Genomic DNA, 21,583 nt, shown 5'->3' on the forward strand with positions numbered 1-21,583 from the left:
GCCCTGCTATTGAGCTACTGAGAGGAAAACTGGGGGCAGAGAGAGTTCAGTCCCTCTCATCTGCCTGCTTCCTTTTCTCTCGAAGTCTTATTCCCACCCCACTCTACTTGATATGTAATTGGGACAGATCTGGGTCTACCCACATGAACCTGTCCCATTCACCTCTTGTTTGTCCATGAGTTTCCCTTAAGAAATTCCCTGCAGAATTAGACAGCAGACAGTGCAAAGAATTCAGTTGTGATTCCTTCACTGCAGGAAGCTGGACTAGGTGAAACTTGGGGTCCCCTCCAACTCTAGAATTCTATGGTTCCGTGAAAGGGTCAGTTATTCATGAGCCAATCAAAACAGACATCAGGTGCGTATGTTATGTTTTCAGGAATTCCTACCTAAGTACGAATTGTTGAATTAAAACCCCCGAGGCAGAGCACCTGCTTTGCCTGCAGAAGGTCCTGAGTTCAAACCCTGGCATCTCCAGGTAGAGCTGGGAATTTTCCCTGTCTCAAATCATGGAGAGCTGCTGCCAGTTCGTGCAGCCATTACTGGGCTAGATGGACAAGTTGTCTGATTCAGTGTGCCACAGTTTCCTGTGTTCCTATGCTTGAGACAGGGGGCTTGGTTTGGGGATTGACTATTTCCTGTAACCTTCGTAACACATGCACCCACCCACAAATAGAGTACAAGTACATTTTCCTAACTAGTCAGCAGAGGGGAAGTGAGTCTGAGTCGACTGAAACAAGACAAAAGAAGACAACATCAGATGAAGAGATGAGATGAGCAGCAATGGGGGAATTTAGTTCAAACCTTCAACTGACATCAGGTGTTGTTAGACCCGCAGCATGGTGGGAGAGCATCGGTTTTTATGTGCAGAAGGTCCCAGGATGAATCTTGGGCATTTCCTGGTAAGTCTGAGAGACAAGCCCGTCTCTGGAATCATGGAGCATTGCTGCCTGTCAGTATTAGTTATAGTGAGCTAGATGGACCCATGAAAGTTGGTAAAAAAAGCAACTTCCTATCTTACAGGGTCCCCCGTCTTCCAGTGCTTTCCAAAAGAACCCTTTGTCTTTGCTGAAAATCCCATGAAACAGGTAAGCAGCAAGATCTAACTCTCTCTCCCCCTCTCTTTCTCTGTCTCTGTCTCTGTCTCTCTCTCTCTCTCTCTCTCTCTCTCTCTGTGTGTGTGTGTGTGTGTGTGTGAGAGAGAGAGAGAGAGAGAGAGAGAGAGAGAGAGAGAGAGAGAGAGAGAGAGGAGGGTAGCTTTCATTGCTTCATTTAGCACTGAGGTTTCCTGTCAGGCTGTTTTCTTCTTGTTCTTTCTTTAAAACAGCAATACTTTGGAAGTTTGACAGGATTAAGGGGATTAATACATTAGTACATTATTACTGCTTTCATAGGAGATTTTCAAAGACTTTAATGCTGCAATCCATTTGTCCTGTTATATAAAATGCACCATAATTGCCTTTAATTGCTCCGTTGTGACTAGGTATTGTGGCACAGAGAAGGCTGTGCCGTGAATATCTCCTATTGTTCAAAGATCCTGCTGGTGTGTGATGCAGTGAGGAGGAGCTCAAGAACCTCTGTAGTCTGGAAGTTTGAAGTTTGACCCAAACGATCAAACAAATCAAGTTCTTCAGTGCAAACCTGTATATGTCTAATGAAAAGTAAGATCTATTGAACTCAATGCACATGCTCCCAGGTAAATGTATACAGTTTTGTATTATGAGCTTTTGAACCTGATTGTAATTATATTAGGACATAGGTACCTTCTCCTCTTCTCTTCATTGCAAGGCACAATAATAATGGCGGGACACACACACAAAAAAACAAAAAACTCAGAGCCCTTTGGTTTATTGAATATTTACAAACAAATTGTAAACAGATAAGGACATTTGCAGGATTATTGCAATAACCTGCAATTTCATAAGTGTATATAATTAAAGTAGATGAATAAAAGAATAAGTTAAGGTAATTTAGAATATGCAGGAAATGATAAAAATAAATTTAAGGAACTGCAGAAAGAGGAAGAAAGAAGTCGAGTTTTGAAATGTTAAAATGACTGTAAAACTACCGAAATGTATATAACTGAAAATCATAAATATTTTTTTAAAAAAACACCACCAGAGCCCTTGATGTAGTGCTGTCTTACATGAAACACTTGTGAAAGATGTCAGATGGCCCAAACAACTGCCCACCTCGTATTTAGCCATTTAACACAGAATCAAGGTCTCCAAGGAGAATCGGAGGAACTCTTATTTGATGTATCAGAGTGAATCTCATGCAGAATGCCAAGTCTGCATGTTATCGTGATGCCTAATGTGGAAAACTACCAGCTCAGCCTGGTCTTGTTGACATACTTACGTTCCAGACTGATATAGTAATCATGTAACCTGAAGGGAGAGAGAAAAAGGAAAGCAAGGGAGAGAGAAAAGGGTTTAAAAGATATGTGACTAGAAGATGAATCAGACACACATGTCAGCACTTTGCTGATCTGCCCGGCTTTTTTTTTATCAATCCTTACTTATGACCTTTTCAATACATCCGTTTTATTAATATACAAGGGCATATATTTTATAACAATGACAGTCCCTGCATTTAATTGCCTACACTAGGGGTAGCCAATGTGTTACCTTCAGATGTTGTTGGACTATATCTCCCATCATTCCCAGGCAGCATGGGCAATGATCAGGGATGATGGGTATTGGAGTAACATTTGTGCCACATTGGTTACCATAGACCAAGGTAATGTTCTTTGTAAGGTCAGCCTTATCTGTGTATATAGTTTTCAGACATGGACACCTGGAAGCCACTTCTCACTTTCCAGGGAAAAGCCTATCATACAATTAGGAAGTCTCCTCTAATACACTCATGAAACTTCTCACAACTGAGGAAACAATTGATGGCAAGGGGGGAGTGCCACTGGAATCAGAACTGGATGAACTTGAGATGAACACAATAGAAATACATTGTTCTGGGCCAAGAAGATCAGATTTCACCTGCAGAGTTTGCAATATGCCTAATTGTGTCTCTCACTGTTGGGAAGGCTGTTCACCTCTGCTTAATAAATATTCTAGGTGGAAGAACATAAGCATTTTCCTAATTATCTTAGCTAACACAGATAGAGAAGCTTCCAAGATTCTCCCCATGAGAATTTCTCCCTCAGTTTTGAAGTTCTTGTTTACATGGTCATTCTTCTAAACTTTAATGGATGCAGTAAGTTTCCTCCATTGTTCTGTTTTAAATATATGTATTCATTAATTAACGTAATTCCATTTATGAATAGGTTTTTGTAAAATATAATCATGTGATTTAACAAAAAAACATGAGCACCACCTACAACAATTTCATATGTAAAAACAATTTATTGACACAGACTAAAGGCAGGTAACATGTAGTTAGTGACCATCACTGCCTCTCGTCAGAGCTAATTCCATACTTTAACTATGCTTTGTGTGAAGCTATGTTTCATTTTGTTTGTTCAGAATTTTCAAACATTCAAGTTCATTGGATGGTTCCTAGTATTATAACTTCTGCTTGGCAGGCATTGGGAAACCTGTGGCACTCCAACTCTCATTAGTGCCAGTCAGCATGGTCAGTGTCCAGGGATGGTGCCACTTGGAATCTAATAGTATCTCAGGAGCCACAGGTTCCTCACCTCTGACATAGAAGAGAGTGCACTATGTGTGCAATTTAACACAGGGGACGCATGGGCTAGTCTCCATTGCATGCATCCACCCATAGGTCAATTCTGTTCCTGCAGGCAATGGGAAGGCATGCTCAGAGGGCACAAAGCTGCTCCCACCTCAATGTGAGACCTTCAGTTAATATATCTAAAGAGCAGATCCCCATGCATTAGCCCTTTCTGTCAGTAATAGCAATGGAAGATAATTTTAGAGCTCTAGGTCAGGGGTAGGCAAACTAAGGCCCGGGGGCCAGATCTGGCCAAATCGCCTTCTAAATCCGGCCTGCAGACAGTCCGGGAATCAGCATGTTTTTACATGAGTAGAATGTGTACGTTTATTTAAAATGAATCTCTGGGTTATTTGTGGGGCATAGGAATTCGTTCATTTCCCCCTGAAAAATAAAGTCCAGCCCCCCACAAGGTCTGAGGTACAGTGGACCGGCCCCCTGCTGAAAAAGTTTGCTGACCCCTGCTCTAGGTAACCAATAGGCTCCCTTTCAAACCACTGACCTTCAACTCTCCCTCATGGTCCCTTAACTGTCCTGGGGAGATCCTGAGAGCTAGAGAGAGAGGCCTTGAAGACCACATTCAACCTGCAAGCCAGAAATTTCCCATTCCCTGTTTTAACTGGAGTTGGCAGGAATTGAACCTGGACTCATTTGTATGCAGGGCATAGAATCATAGAATCATAGAGTTGGAAGAGACCACAAGGGCCATCGAGTCCAGGGCATGTGCTCTGCCACTGTGTTATAATTTCACCTCAACTTCCACATAAACATTTTTAGGATTACCCAAATGTATGCCCCCTTGAACTCAGTGAGACTTCAGAGTAGACATGCATGGGGCTGCACTGCATGCTGATTTTGTTATATGTAAAAAAATTATCTTTGTTCAGGAAGCTGTTTATCTCCCCTTATGTAATTCCTTCACTTGCTCCTTCTTTGCTGTTAAGGATCAAACAGTTTAGTACTGATATATTTTCCCCCAGACTCTTTTTATAGATTCTTTTTATGGAAATTGTATTTCTCAGCATGCCTTCCACAATTAAATTATTCCTCCAGATGCTGTCCATTCTGTGGAGTGTCTTTCACATCACTCTCACTATCCTTCTCCATATAAACTCTCTTGGGCTGCTTTGACTCGAAGAAAGTTAAGAAAATGTCTGTGGCAAACAAGGATGCAGGGATTTCTTTTCTTTTTCTAATACCAAAAATGCTCCCGATAAATCACTGTTCCTATTTTGTCTCCATTTTTCTTCTTCTTTGGGGATCCCTGTTAAAATGATGTTCACTGTTCCTATTTTGTCTCTATTTTTCTTCTTCTTTGGGGATCCCTGTTAAAATGATTTGTCATTTTGAGTTACTAAGTATGCTGTTTCCCCCCAGCTTCCCAACCCTCCCCAGGCCCTTCATAAAATGGAAATCTTCAAGAGAAAGGGGGGCATATATATCTTGTCACTAATGTGAATGCAGACCCATGAATGTGAGGGCAATAACTACTACACAGTGCACAACCTGCCATTTTATATGATTGGGGTGGTGAAAGTCAATCTGAACTGTTGATGACATGTTTGTTTATATTTATGTGCCAGCTAGAGTGTGTGCTTTATTACTGAGCAATGGTCCTCCCACATCTATTAACAGCAAACACTGTATGATTTTGGGTAGCCTTTGAGGCTAGAAGCCACCCACTCCACCACTGAGCTGTTGTCTTTCCCCAACATAAGGGGAAAGTGAATATAGGGGAAAGAGAGAACAATATTAAAAGGAAATATTGGCTTTAATCTCACTGAAGCTTGATTCCTAAGTCTCTTGTAGCAGAATAAAACCCACATAGGCAGTGCTTTTTTCTGGGGGGGACACAGGGGTATGCATACCCCTAAACATATTGTGAATCTTTGTACTTTTGTCCATTTACTGTATTTATTTTTCCCAATTTGAATGATAAAATGGTGATTTTCTTGAGTCAAAATGAGAGTGCCCCTAAACATTTTTAAAGAAAAAAACCCCACTGCATGTAGGTAATAGCATTGTGCAGTTCTCTGGTTGAATCCTAATCAAATCACTCAGCTCACCAGGAAATCATTAATGTTCGTTAAAGTACGATGCCCCCCTCCATTTTTTTTTTCTAATGGGAGGAAGACCCCATATAGGGATGGGGAAGAAATTTGGTCTGTGTTTTAATTTAAACCTATCCAACTCACACTTACGAAACCAAAACATGAACCAAGATACTATCCTTCAAATTTCACACTTTTCTGAATTTTGTGATTCATTCATTCATGATTTCATTTGTATGTGGCTTTTCCACAAAATGAATCATGCTCAAAGCTACTTACAATAAAAAGGAAAATATCTCAGAATCAACCACTGCCAGTACAATTTCATCATAACATAATAAAATAACGGCATAATAGCAGATGCAACAACATGCAAAAAACAACATTTCAGGACTATAAAGATAACAAGATTACATTAAAATCACTCCTCTCAGCGATAGCAAAAATGAAGAGTTTCACCTCGGTCCTAGAAACACACCTCCCAGTTTGTTGCTCACAGTCTCTCTCCTGCAGCAGCTCGTTATGATGCAGTTCCCCAGCCAAAAAATTTTAGAGGAAGTTGCTTGCCTAAAATCGTGCATATTCAGGAAAATACACGTGGAAATATTCAGGAATGTTCAGGAAGACATTATTATTATTATTATTATTATTATTATTATTATTATTATTACTACAGTGGAACCTCAGGTTACATACACTTCAGGTTACATACGCTTCAGGTTACACACTCCGCTAACCCAGAAATAGTGCTTCAGGTTAAGAACTTTGCTTCAGGATAAGAACAGAAATCGTGCTTCAGCGGTGCAGCGGCAGCGGGAGGCCCCATTAGCTAAAGTGGTGCTTCAGGTTAAGAACAGTTTCAGGTTAAGAACGGACCTCCAGAACGAATTAAGTACTTAACCCGAGGTACCACTGTATTATAAATTGATGTGCTGTGCTGCCCTAAACTTATGCTATGAAAACAGAAACTGAGAAAGAATTTATTTGAACAGACCAATTCATATCATATCAGACTTAACAAACTGACAAATTCATTCATCGCTACCTGCATAATATTTGATGAAATTTGGTAGATTTCAACACTAAATAAACTAGTACTGTACAACGGCTTTAGACAAATCACAGGTCCCAAACCAAATCAGACTGATTCAGTACAAATCAAACCCCCATCCCATCTGAAATGGGCTGGGACAGCTCTGGATTGGTTCGGACAATCTGACCTACATCAGACTGATCCAGAATTAAAATCACACTTTAAGAAAGCTAGACAGCCAGTCTTTAAAACATTTCAAGACAATACCATAGAAAAATGCCTAAGTAGGAAGAGAAGGAGAAGGGGAAATTCGTGGCATTTGTTCAGCTTGCCATAACACCAGTCCTGAAAGATCTACATTGGCTCCCAGTACATTTCTGAGCACAATTCAAAGTGTTGGTGTTGACCTTTACATGGCTTCAGCCCCAGTATACTTGAAGGCACTGGTGGAGGAAGAGGAGTGTGGGGGGAGTGTACCACCCCCAGTAGCGTGATCCCGGTGGGGTGCCATCATGGCTGCCCCCCACCCGTGCTGGGCACCCCACCCCCACAGATGGCACGCCACGCCTCCGGGACACACACCAGCCCTACCTCCGCCTGCTCTCCACCCCCTGGTGCCAGAGCATGAAGCTCCGCCACTGCTTGAAGGAGCGTGTCCACCTTCATTGTTCAGCCCAGACTCTGAGATGCAGCTCCAAGGGTCTTCTGGTGGTTTCCCCACTGCGAGAACTGAAACTACAGGAAACCAGGCAGAAAGCCTTTTCAGTTGTCACACCTGCACTGTGGAATGCCCTACCGGCAGATGTCAAAGTGTTAAACACTATACAATTTTTCATAGACAACAGAAGTCAGACCATTTTGGGGAAGCTTTCCATGTTTGATGCTATATTTGTGTTGCAAGCTGCCCAGAGTGGTTGGTACAACTCAGCCAGATGGGCAGGGTACAAGAAATATGTTGTTGTTGTTGTTGGCCTTCACAGCCTTAGCTAGCCTTTCATATATATGTCTTATCTAGTCTTTCTCGTGGGGGGGGTGGGGGGGGTGTCCTCAAAATGGATCTTTCTCTTCAATTAACTGAGATCACAATTAGCTTGTGTACTATGGAGCATTTTCTTAAAATATTCCATATGCTTGCTAATATGGCTATTGTACCTTTATTTCCTGATGTACTCTTGTTTGTTTATTGGTTTTATGAGGTCATACCGCTAAAAGCTATCTATAAAATACATTAAATAAATGATGTGGTGCATCTTATTCATACACTCAGAAGTTACCAGCTGATGGAAGCCAGATCTCAGGGTTGATCCAAGGCTGTGAGTCAGCATCAGAACTACCTCAACTGCTCGATAGGGTGCTCTCCCTGCGGAGCAGCTTAAAGATCTAGGTTCTAGGCAGAAGGTTAGCATATTGTCTTATTTAATTTAGTCCCAGATACATTCATTTAGTAGAATCCATGAATGCCTCCCACACAACACCCATAAAACTCAATGTAGGCCTACATATGTTACATAACATACATATAGGAGGAGGTATTGTTCTTATGAATTGCTTGCTGTAAACCCAGGAACGAGAGTTTGAGGGACACATTCCCTTCTGTGCAACTGAGGCCAGAGGTAAAAGTGAGGGGAGCACCGAATGTCAGTTTTGCCTTTCTGCAAATTTCTACACACGCACCACCCTGTCCCCCATTCAAGACAAAAGGTTTTTCAGAGTTCAAGGACACATTGCAGGCAATAAAAGCACTGAAGGAGGCTGTGAAATAAAGAAAAATTAGTGATGTGGCCTGGGAAAGGGGTGTGGCCTGTGGAAGTCCTAAGGGGGAAATAGAGAGTCCTAGAGGGCTGTATCTGACCCCCAGGTCTGAGGTTCCCCACCCCTGATGTAAACCCCTGCTGTAAACACGAAAAGGGGCCATATAAATTGTGAGGTGTTTTTATTTCTACATGCATTCAGAATAAGAGAATACAAAGCTTTTAACTTTCATCTTGGGAGCCAAAGGCTCTCTTCTTCTTTTGTCCCACTTTCCCATTTGGAAATATTATTAGCTCACCTCCAACTCTTATTATTTGCTTCACCGCCTGTACCTGGCATCCTTTCCCCTATCTTTCTCTTCTAATTTGCTCCTCTTCTGACTTTCTAAAAATGCATTTCTCCATGGTACTAAGAATGGATTTTCTTTGAGCAAGGAAAACGATGCTGTCATGCGACTCCTTTGTGATTCCAATTAGACCCAAGCGACACATGAAACTGAGGCCAACTTTTTTGGGGTTTGTTTAGCCTTTTTTTAAAAAAAAACACCACACTAGCAAATTAGAGCTTGTTATGTGGGGGCTGTTTCACATTTCTCATATGCCCTATCTAGTCCAGCAGTAATGAGTCACAGGCAGCACAGTCTAGCTGGGCATGTATTCAGTGGAGAACATCAGAACAGCCTTTGTCAAGCTGGTATCCTCCAAGATAAACTCCCATTACCCCCATCCAGCACCATGCAGATCAACAGTGCTACCGTACTTGGGAGATGCTGTGTTCTGGCCACCACACCACAAAAAGGATATTGTAGAAACGTGAAAGAAAGAGCAACCAAAATGATAAAGGGGGTGGAGCAACTCTCCAATGGAGAAAGGTTCACAACACTGTGAGATTTTTGGTTTAGAGAAAAGGCAAGTACGAGATGACAGGAGAGAAGTTTATAGTATTAAGTATGGTGTGGAGAAAGTGGGTAGAGAAAAGTATTTTTCTAGTCACCCATCCAGGTGCTAACCAGGCCCAGATGTGTTTAACTTCAGTAAGGTTGTGGTGCTGGTTGCCTGAAGACAAGCCTGCATCCTACCCACCCACACATGGTTGGAGGCTCCAATGCCTCAAACCATGGCAGAACTTTGGTAATGACCAAAGACCTGGGTTTTTCTCCCAGGCCAGTGTGGGGCAGACACTTTTAAGGTGTCCCATCCTTTCTGCCTTTTCTTTCTGGGGGTGGGGGACTTCTCCAGTTAATATTTTTTCTTTGCTGAGAATCAGCAAAATAGAACTTCCACAGAGTTCAGTTAAAGGTCAACCATTCCCCTTGAGTTATGTCTCATTTTGTCCTGAGATGCCCGCAAACAAACAAGATGGTAAGAAATGTGCTCTCTTGCATACACTCTTTCTCCCTCCCCCTCCCCCACTACACTCTCTCTGGCTAGAGGTTCCAGCCTCTGAGAAGGCCTCTAACAAGCCTTCTGCATTTCACGCACCATGACAGAAGAATGAAGCAGAATAAAATAGACACACACCAGTGGTCCCTTTTTTTTTTAGCAGGGAGTGTCCTCATTTCTTGTTCCCTTTCTTTGGTAAATCACAGTTATGGTTTTTGCCAGGTGTAAAAATTATTATTTTGCTTTTTGTTTATTTATTATATTTATATACGGTACCACCTTTTATATTCTCCAAGGAGCTCAAGAAGGTGTACATGGTTCACCTCCTCCCTCATTTTCTCACAACAACTCTGTGAGGTAAATTAGGCTGAGAGGCAGTGACTGATCCAAGGTCACACCCAGTGAGTGTCATGGCTGAGTACTGATTCAAACTCTGTTCTCCCAGGTGATAGATCCCAGCAACTCTCCCCACTTACAATTCCCAGCACATAGTATTCAAAGGCATACTTCCTCCAGCAGTGGAGGTAGAATAAAGCCATTGTGCCTGTTAGCCATTGGCAAAGATATCCTCCATTGCTTTGTCTGATCCTTTTTTAAATTCATGCAACTTGGATTAGGTTCCTGCATGGGGCCTAACAGTGGAATTCTGACTGTAGATGAGGCTTCCAGCACATCTTATCCCCCAGTAGCTCCTCCTGCATCTGTCACCAGAGCCGGAAGCTATCAAAAGTAGCAGCCTATGTGAAACAAGCTGATAGGGAGAGCTTTTCCATCTCTCTCATAATATTAGAACTCAAGGCCATCCAACGAAGCTGAATGTTAGAAGATTCAGGAAAGACAAAAGACAGTGCCTTCTTCACAGTGTATAGTTGAACTATCAAATTCACAACAACAACAACAATTTATTATTTATACCCCGCCCATCTGGCTGGGCTTCCCCAGCCACTCTGGGCGGCTTTCAACAAAATATTAAAATACAGTAATGCATCAAACATTAAAAGCTTCCCTAAACAGGGCTACCTTCAGATGTCTTCTAAAAGTCTGGTAGTTGTTTTTCTCTTTGACATCTGGTGGGAGGGCGTTCCACAGGGCGGATGCCACTACCGAGAAGGCCCTCTGCCTGGTTCCCTGTAACTTGGCTTCTTGCAGTGAAGGCCCTCGGAGCTGGACCTCAGTGTCTGGTTAGAACGCTGAGGGTGGAGACGCTCCTTCAGAAGAGGTAGTGGTGGCCACCAACTTGCATGGCTTTAAAAGAGGATTAGGCAAATTCATGGGGATTAAGGCTACCAATGGCTACTAGCCATGATGGCTTTGTTTCGCCTCCATTTTTCTGAAAACCAATAGTTAGGGAACACAAGTGGGGAGAGCACTGTTGCATTTAGGTCGTGCTTACAGGCTTTCCAGAAACATCCAGTTGGCTGCCGTGAAAACAGGATTCTAAACTCGAAGGGCCTTTGGTCTGATCCAGCAGGGCTTTACTTAAATCCTTATCAAAGACTTTGCATCTGGCTATCTAGTGCCTGGTCATAGCTCAGTGGTAGAGCATCTGCTTTGCATGCAGAAGACTGCAGGTTCAATCCCCGGCAGCTCCAGGTAGGGCTGGGAATGACACCTGCCTGAAATCCCAGAGAGCTGCTGTTAGTCAGTGTAGACAATACTGACCTAGATGGCCCAATGGTCTGACTCAGTATAAGGTACCTTCTTATGCTCTTAAGGGCCATTTCTGAGAGATTTAGAAGCACAGTGGAAGTTGAGATTTGGAAAACAAGGGCAAAACTTATATAACCTTTATCATGCCTTAGCAACTCTTGTCTATTTTACTAGTTTTTGAACAAGTAAGCTAATGGAGAACTTTGGTTTAGTATGTGGGATAGACATTGCAGTTGCTAAGGAAAACTGGGTAAGCAGCATATCAATATTCAAAGTCAAATCCATAAAAGAGATAGATGGAGAGTGAATGTTGATGCTTCTTCATTACAAATTATCACCTTTGAGCTGAGGTTGGCTTGAAAATAAAAAGGAGGTGGTGTTGTGGAGCGGGGGGAGTTAACCTAGCAAGAGGAAGATGAAAAACAGAGCAATGTTCAGGGATGCACTGAGACAGTGATACCTGCTCTGTCTTGCAAAGTGCATTTGCTACCAACAAGGATTATTATAGAGGGGTCTTAGTTTCCCTCTAAATCTGAGTACAAATGACTTGGTTTTATAATGAAACACACAATGTTTGTAGTTGATAAATCCTGCTTTGGCTGAGTTACCTGCCTCAGCTGAATGCGCGCCAAGAACCTGGCAGTAATTAGTTCCCATCGCTCCTCTTCCTGCACATTTTATTCATTACTAAAGGCGACGCTTGTGCCGCAAAAGCTGCCGATTTGATTTCTACTTTCCTTGGATTCACAGGAGGAAAAGGGAGGCAATTGGAGCGGATATAAGTTTTAACACAAATATGAGGAAACCCTTGGCACACAAGGGCTGCATCCCATATGGACAATTTACAGAGGCCACCGTGTGAGTGCTGGGCACAAGCAGAAACAAAACTGGGTAGAACAACAAATGTGAATTTTGCCTTTGCACAGTGGGCTAGTTTCGACACTCACACCCACCCACTTATCTGTCCTCCACCCAGGCAAGTGAGAAGCATTATCAGAGTTTAGGGAGAAATTCTAGCCCCGCAAAAGCATTTAAGGAGGAAGGTGTGAAGTAGGGCTGGTGAGAGGTGCAGCCTAGGAAGAGAAGGTGTTACTGAGGAGGAGAGACCCTTAAGCACCATACAGACCTGCCTTTGGCCCCCAGACCTCAGATTCACCACCCCTATTTTCCTTTGTTGCAAATCCATCTGAAAATACTTGGATCTTGACCCCTGGATGTTTGGTACCCAATACTGCTCCTGGCCCAAACAGTTGAGCAGTCAGCTGCTATGTATCCAGGCCATCTTGAGCCTTAACCCTTGCTGGTGGAGAAATCATAAAGTCATAGAGTTGGAAGGGAGCCTGAAGATCATCTAGTCCAACCCACTGCAATGGAGTAATGTGCAGATATCCCACATGGGGATCAAGCCTGCAAGCTTGGCATTATCAGCACCACACTCTGACCAGCTGAGCTATTCAGGGTGGTTAGAAATAATGGACAAAGTGGGACATGAGAGTTAAAAGCAGGGATGGGTGAATATGTTAGCTCAGGTTTTTCCAATATGTCTTTTTTCATTATTTAGTTCAGTTCACACTTATCAGTGTTTTATTTTTGGTTGTTTTTTTTTAAAAAAGAAAAATCTTAAGGTGCATGTTTCTTGCTCATGAATGTGGTGGAAATAACTGAAACTGGATGCCAGTGTTGGGTAAAATCAATCCATCACTTTATTGATTAAACAGCAATCACCCCAAATCCCACACCATGGTAGTTGGCCAGCGTTGAACCCTGGCATGGTGCAGCCAAGCATCTAGTGTCCCTCTGAGCAACCAGGGTGTGGGGAGAATCCAGACAGGCAGAGGCTCTACCTAAGCTTAGTGCAGGCCTTGAGGCAATCCTACCTCACCCCTGGGCCCCTTACTATACTTTTCTACCATGAAGAGAAAGGCAAAATAACCCAACAACCACAACCAAGGGCTGATTAAGATTGGAAGGGGGGAAATCCTTTCTGGCCCTGTCAGCCAGTGACCCAAATAACCCCATGAGGCTCTAACACCAAGAGAGTGAGCATAGGAAGCTTACGAGGCAAAACAACCCCAAACACTCATGTGTGAGGCCTTATAAAGTCCTCTTCCTCTCCTCCCTTTCATGTGATGCCACAAGACGGTTCCAGTCCTGTGTGGTCTCATGAGAACACTATGAGGAGACTGGACACTGCCTCCTCACTACACATGGGAATAGCCAGAGAGGAGAAGGAGGGCAGCTCCCCCCAGACCAAGTAAATAAATAAAAAATACTTAACTAGGCAGAGAGAGATTTTACTTTCTTGGGCTCCATGATCACTGCAGATGGTGACAGCAGCCATGAAATTAAAAGACGCCTGCTTCTTGGGAGAAAAGCAATGACAAATCTAGACAGCATCTTAAAAAGCAGAGACATCACCTTGCCAACAAAGGTCCGTATAGTTAAAGCTATGGTTTTCCCAGTAGGTGAAGTATGGAAGTGAGAGCTGGACCATAAAGAAGGCTGATCGCTGAAGAATTGATGCTTTTGAATTATGGTGCTGGAGGAGACTCTTGAGAGTCCCATGGACTGCAAGAAGATCAAACCTCTCCATTCTGAAGGAAATCAGCCCTGAGTGCTCACTGGAAGGACAGATCCTGAAGCTGAGGCTCCAATACTTTGGCCACCTCATGAGAAGAGAAGACTCCCTGGAAGAGACCCTGATGTTGGGAAAGATGGAGAGCACAAGGAGAAGGGGACAACAGAGGATGAGATGGTTGGATAGTGTTCTCGAAGCTACCAGCATGAGTTTGACAAAACTGCAGGAGGCAGTGGAAGACAGGAGTGCCTGGCATGTTCTGGTCCAGGGGGTCACGAAGAGCCGGACACGACTAAACGACTAAACAACAACTTAACTAGCTGACCAGATAGCTCGGTTCTGCCCCCCAACAAAAGTCCTACCCCCCCCCAACAAAAATCATGGCTACATCCATGTCAACACTCTCTGAATCCCCAACTGCTGGGCAAAGTCACCTTGCACATAGGGCATGCTCAGAGCAGTGCCTAACATATTATTTTGTATACAACTTAGCCTGGTGTACACATTTTTGCAAGCAATTTCCCCTAACACATTTTTGCATCCACTTCCCACTAACTATTATGTGCCTACGGATGTCCTCCTTGGCATCAGCTACAGCCCTTTCCTATGACGTCAAATGTGGGAGCTTACTCCTGTGCCCCTTTAAACCTTTGCTGCAGGACCAGAGATGGAGGAGAAGGGCCCAGGGTATCAATAGTCCCCCTCGCATCCTTTTGGTTAAGAGGATGTTCTAGAGGAGCCTCCCTCACAGATATCCCTCCCTGACAGCATGGCAATATCTAACTGCTATGTAAATGACACGCTTGTTGACAAAACGCCTTCTTTCCCCTCCCTTCTAGCACCAGCAACTAGAGACTAAACTTTTCTTTTTTTAAAAAAAGAGCTCTTTTGGAGACAGAATCTTGGGTGATTGCTAGGCATGTATTTAGCAAAAGTAGCTTTTGAGAGATTCTAACAAATTGTCAGTTCCAGTCCAAATCTCTGGAGCACAGAAAGGGGAGGGAAATAATATGATTCATTTTCTTCCTTGGGCATTACATAAAGCAAGCTAGTTATTTCGGGAATAATCACTAACAAATAATCACTTGACTCACAAGAGACATCCAAAAATTCTACGTTCTGAATGTCCGTGAGTCAGATCTGGGGGTTAGGAGTTTTCCAACTGGTGGGTTTGGCATTTAATGGAAAGGCTGCTTTTTTGAGGGGAGGGGGGTGTCTTCTGTACATGATTGCCATGCAAGTTTCTAAGTAAGCCAGTGGGAGACTTTGCTACAGAAACATACAAACCAAAATAGAGAAAATAATTTTGCTAGCTGTGCTCCTGGCCAGTCTGCTCCCTAGTTGCTAACTGTTGATGGGCACCTTCAAGGCATCTGCTCTTCCTTCTTGGGGTTCTTTATATTTACATGCCATTGTATGGTTGGAAGGGACCCCAATGGTGACCTAGTTAAACCTGCTGCGATTCAGGAATCACAGCTAAAGGATCGCTGATAGCTGGCAGTCCAACCTCTGTTCAAACATCTCCAATGATATTTAATTTTAATTCTTGGGTTTGAATTAAAGTATCTAAGCGACGTACCAGCTCAGAACTGAGTTCCTGTTTCATCCACTGCTTTTTTAAATAATAATAATAATAATAATAATATTTATTACTTTTAAAGCTTACAAAAAAGAAAAGGAAGAAAGAAGACAGAAGAAAAAAAGAACAAAAAAGAGAAAACACAATACAATACATAAACAATACAAAACACAACCTTAACACATTAAACTAACACAATAAACTAAACCAAACAGAACAAAAACAATTTAACAACATACATCATACCTTTTCCATATTCTATCTTTCATTCCCTTGTATCATTGACCTCCTCTCACCTCCCTCTTTGTATTCCACTTCCATTAATTGTTTCAGCAATTCCTTTCCAGCTTTCTCTATTTTCTATCATATAAATGTCTTAACATATTTTTAATCTTATTTCCATTAAAATTAGTATACTTATTTAAGCTTAACTCCTTATAGCATTTCAGCTAAAGCCATAAAATTTCCTTCCAACATTTTTCTATCACTCATTAATTTTACAATATTTCTATATATAGACTTTAAATTTCCAATCTTCTTCCACCATCTCCTCTCCTCAGTCTCGGACTCTACCAGCCACTTCCGTCAACTCCATACAGTCCATCAACCTGGAGATCTTATGTCCGAGGCTTTTAACTCTTTTCCACATCCCTTCTGCCAGTCTTCTTCATATTCTTTGATGCTGAAGAGCAGATCTCGGGGAAACTCCAATCCAACGATACTTTTATTCCTTCTCAACAGGTCAGCCAGATTTCCATAATTAAAACTAGGATCCATCAAGTATTTCCGGGCATGTTTCAAAATTCCTCCAAATCCAAAGGCCCCCAGAACTCCAATCTCCTCCTGACCCAAGTCCATATTCCAAAAGTCAGTTAATCCCTGCATAGAGGGATCTTTCCAACTTTCCTTTTCTAGTCCAGGCCAGGCTCCGATCTTCAAAATCTGACTTTTTCTAGTCTCAATCATAAAGGGCCTCAACTTGTAGTCCTCAATTTGCCTCTGTAAGGCTAAGGCTCCCCCTTGTATTACTTTAGGTTCGACAACAGCAACTTTCTCCTTCTCCTTTTCAGCAATTTGTCCTGTTGAAATAGATTCCTGTGCCAAATCCTGAATAATTTCTGAATTGGTGCTCACTTTTGGTTCCAAAATGTCAATTTTAGTAGTCATAGCATCCATCTTTTTATGAAGCTGTTCCAACAAGTGGCTTAGAAAATGCAGTCCATAAGGCTTCTCCTGTCAACATTCTTGAATATCCAAGGTCAATCTCTAGTTCTCACAGTTCTTATCAAGCAGCTGGAGATTTCCCAGCTCCACTCTTGTAACAGTTTCAAAAGCTCCCTCTAGAGGGGAACAGTCTCCACTTGTATCAATCTTTTCCAACACAGATCAAAAAGTAAAGATAGTTTCAATTTTCAGATACTTTCCCTCCCTTTTAAACGCAGAAGCAGACAATGGAAACAATATATTTCTCTTATTTAACTGACTGTCAACATCCGTTCTCTTCGCTGTCAATGAACTCTCCCGAAACGTCAATCACTGGGAGCCCGTTCCCAGGTTCAGAGCAGTGGTAATTTAATTTTAATCACTCTCTCCTATAGGATACACAGTCCAAAATTTCCCCCCTCTTCTCCTGCTTCCAAGGGGGGTCTAATAATTTCAATCGATGGAAGTTTAATCCTTTACATAAGGCTTTCTGAGACCTTAACTTGTAAGCTCTTTGCTTCAGTCTATTTACAAAGGGGGAAGGCGGACTTCCTGTTTTGAACCTTCCCCGTTCGATGCCAAATTAAGATATTTAAAGATCCAATTTTCCGTTTTACTCACGGGTTGTTGTTTAAAATCCAATTGTCCACAAGAAAAAGTCAGCGCTCTCCGGCAACAGCAATGCGGCTTCACTCCGTGAAAGAAGCAGTCGATTCAAAGCACTGCGCCGCTCACCCCACATCGCTCCGGATCCCCAAAACAGGGTTTCCCCGCGAGTAGGGGAGGCGCAAAAGGTGCCAGCCGAATCCCAGGTTCATAAGCTTCTTCCGCCTGTGATTTCAATGGGTCTCCGCCTTTGCCGTGGCGGTACAGACCCAACTTTCCATGGAGCAAGTTCCTCCCAATCAGAGGAGCTCTGCCATTGCCGGGGGCGCCAACCCAGAAGTCTCCTGTTTCATCCACTGCTTGTCTCATGCATGGACTGCTGGATCCTTCAGGTACCAGAGAGTCTGAGAGATGAGAAGATACTTTCCATTCAAAATAGGCTCCAATAAACAAGAGGGAAGACTCAAGAACAACAGATGCAGACCTCAGAACACTCCAAACAGCCTTTGGAAGGCACAGCCCATAGAAAGATTCCAGATAGGTGACTCCCTACTGAGGGGAACAGAGGCAGTAGTGTGTGGAGGAAACAGGATGTCCCGGGAGGTGTGCTGGGTAGCCTGGAAAAGAGGAAACTGAAAGGAAATAGGGCAGCCATCTTCAAATATCTTAATGGCTTTCACATGGAAGAGGGAGCATGCTTGGGTTTTTTCCTGCTCTTGAGGGTAGGACTTGAACCAATAGCTTCAAGTTACTAAAAAGGAGATTCCGGCTAAACATTTGGGAAAACTTTCTGACAAGAAGAGCTGTTCGGCAGTCGAACAGACTCCCACGATAAGTGGTGGGTGGCCATCTGTCATGGATGCTTTAATTGAGATTCCTGCATTGCAGGGAGTTGGACTAAATGACCATTGATCCCCTTCCACCTCTAAGATTCTATGATTCTAAACATCGAAGAGACATGGGGACTTGAATCAGACAGCCCTTGAAACAGGAGATTCCTCCAAACAAGTAGGTTGTTCTCTGAAAAGCTTTCACATAGAACAAGCCTGGGGGGACCTTTTTTTCAGCCCACAGGTCACATTCCAAGGACCACGTGCCATTGGCGGGTGAATTCTGAAGTAAAACAAGTAGAGAAAAGAATTTAATTGTTACTTTGTACAGTAGACTAGTCTGTACACATCCTTCTCTATCCACCCATCCAGGCAAGGAAGAGGTGTTGGCAGAGTTCAAGGAAGCATTCCTGTCCGGCAAAAGCTCTCAAGAAGAGTGTGAAACAGGGCCAGTGAGGGTTGTGGCTTGGGGAAAGAAGGTGTGGTTGGGGAGGGTATGTGGCTTGAGGATAGTTCTAAAGGCCAGAGGGAGAGGCTTAGAGAACTGCATTCTGCTCCTGCCCCTGAGATCCCCTACCCTAGTGGTGGAGCAATAAAACTGCTAGCACATTTGCAAAGCTAAGCAGGGGCTGGTGTGGTTTCAAATTGAATGGGGAACCATGTGTTGAGATTCCTGTATTGCAGTGGTTTGGGCGAGATGATCCTCAGGATCCCTTCAAACTCTATGATTCAACCAATAGGAACTCTGGAAATAGGGCACTGTTCCCTGTATAGTAGGACATGTGGACAATCTACTAACTTTTTATTTCCCTCCTTCCTTATTTCATTTGGTCACGCAGTGAAAGTTATGGGACTTAGCAAAGAAGTGATATCCTGAACTTTCAATAACCAGTCCCTAAATTGGAGGCGTCTCTGCTCCAGGAATAGGGTATCTGTGCTCATAGGTTTCCCATTTCTGACGTAAATGATTTTGAATTAGGAGATACAATATGGAGATGGACAAATAATAGGGATATATCCCAATCTTTCTTTCCCCACAAAGCTGCCAGGCTAGGAGTTGTTTTTCACTTTTTTGTGGTGCGTGGCTGTTGTTGATTTCATTCCCACCAGCTGGCACAGTGTGACAAAAGAATGGACATCACTGGGCATGTTTATGTGCATGTGTGCTTCTGTTCCCCCCAAATTTACCCATCAGGTATGCCAGAATATTGCCTCAAATGTCACAGGAAGATGAAAATGCAAAACTCCCACAATTTCCCGGTTAACACAGTTGCAAATGATTTTTTTCTGGAAGCAATCAGCATGGGACTGGTTGCTATAAGTGAATTTTGCATCATGCGAAAGATCACATAAAGCACAGAAATTATCAGGTAGGGAAACTTCAGGGAAATAGAATAAAGTGCTGTCTGGATGCAGTCACAGTGTAGTTAACAGCAGGTGCTCTCCACTTTTGTTTTAAAACTATCTTATCCCGCATATTGAGAGGGGGGGTGGGGAGGGAGTCAAACTCCTCCCACTTGAACTCTTGGTGTTGGTTATTCAGTTTCCATGACTGCGAGATCTCCACTTGCTTTCTAATGCCCTTCCTAAGCAAGTCAAATTCTCACCATTAGAATGGAAAAACTCAACCCAGCTTTGTTCAGTAATTTGTTTGGTATCTGGTTTTGCACTGTGTGGGTATATCCTAGGGAATGGATTGAATCAATTCGTATCATGTACATGGAGTCTGTATGACTAATAAGGTTTTTTGTTTATTTTAGCACCTTTGGTCACAGGAATGAATATTTGTCAACCAAAGAGGGCAAATGGATTTAATTATTAATACAGTGGTACCTCAGGTTAAGAACTTAATTCATTCTGGAGGTCCATTCTTAACCTGAAACTGTTCTTAACCTGAGGTACCACTTTAGCTAATGGGGCCTCCCGCTGCCGCCGAGCAATTCTGTTCTCATCCTGAAGCAAAGTTCTTAACCTGAGGTACTATTTCTGGGTTAGCGGAGTTTGCAGCCTGAAGCGTCTGTAACCTGAAATGTCTGTAACCCGAGGTACCACTGTATTAGCATTAGTAGTATATAAACAAAAGGATGAAAGCTCTGCAGGGCCACCATGGAGACCAGCTCCTCTCCCCCCTCAGTAGGTACCCGGCAGAAACTATTTCATCTGGCTACAGCAGATGATGGAACAGAAAGCTTCTGAGAAGCCAGCAGTGACAGACCCTTCCCTTCAGCTGCTGTCACCTGATTGGGAAGAAGGGCAGCAGGGCTCTGCTGAAAAGCCAGGTCTATCAAGCTCTTTCTTTCAGCTGCTGTCACCAGACAGAAGGGAAGCAGGACTACTAAATACTCTGCTGAGAAGCCAGCTCCAGCCAACCCTCCCTCCATCTACTGTCATCTGACAGCAGTAGATTATTGGATCTGCTGAAAAGACCAGCAACTTTAGGCTCCTCCTCCTTTTAAACTACTGCTTCCCTTTAAGGAACTATTGCTTTCAGAAATTTGATGGCTTAGTGGCAGCATATTGGTGAAAAGTGTTTATTGGAGTGGAGAATTCATATCTTACATTTTATAATAATGAATATTGACTCTTCATTTAGGTTATTATGGCTGTGTATAAAGAAGAAATGTACGTAAAACAAAAATATATGGGGAGAATATTAAAAGGTTAATAAGCCCAAAGCTAAAAAAAAAACCCCTTAGATAAACTCTCCTACTGTTGAGCTGCTAGCAAAGCTATTAAATTTAATTGCTGTATAATTACATAGCTGTATACCTAGCTAATACCTAGCTATCAAATCCATTGAAGGCTCATTTAAACATACACAAAACACAAGGGGAGGAATAAGTTTGCCTCAGGTGCGGTGGGTTCCCTCAAGCCGAATTCACACTCACTTTGTGTGCATAGTTCAGCGACTTATAATAAAGATGTCAATCTTGGGAACTGGCCTGGTCTATTGAGCAAGAAGTAACTCTGGTTTTCAGAAGTCTCATCATTATAGACCTGAGCTGGAACTATTATCCCCTCAAATCTGCCGCCACATTCAGAGGTGGCAAAGGGATCTCGAGCAGGAGAGCTGCAGTGTAATTTCCATAATAAGTACTGATTTCAGCTCAATTCAGAATCAGCTTCTTCTTTTCTTCATAGTGTGGAGAAAGGGGATAGGAGAAGGTTCTCTCGCACACAGCGTATTCATGGACATCCAATGAATCTGAAGACTGGAGGTCTGGGAACAGACAAA

Source organism: Podarcis erhardii (genome assembly GCF_964252035.2).
Source record: "Podarcis erhardii genome assembly, chromosome: Z".
NCBI classification, from domain to species: Eukaryota; Metazoa; Chordata; class Lepidosauria; order Squamata; family Lacertidae; genus Podarcis; species Podarcis erhardii.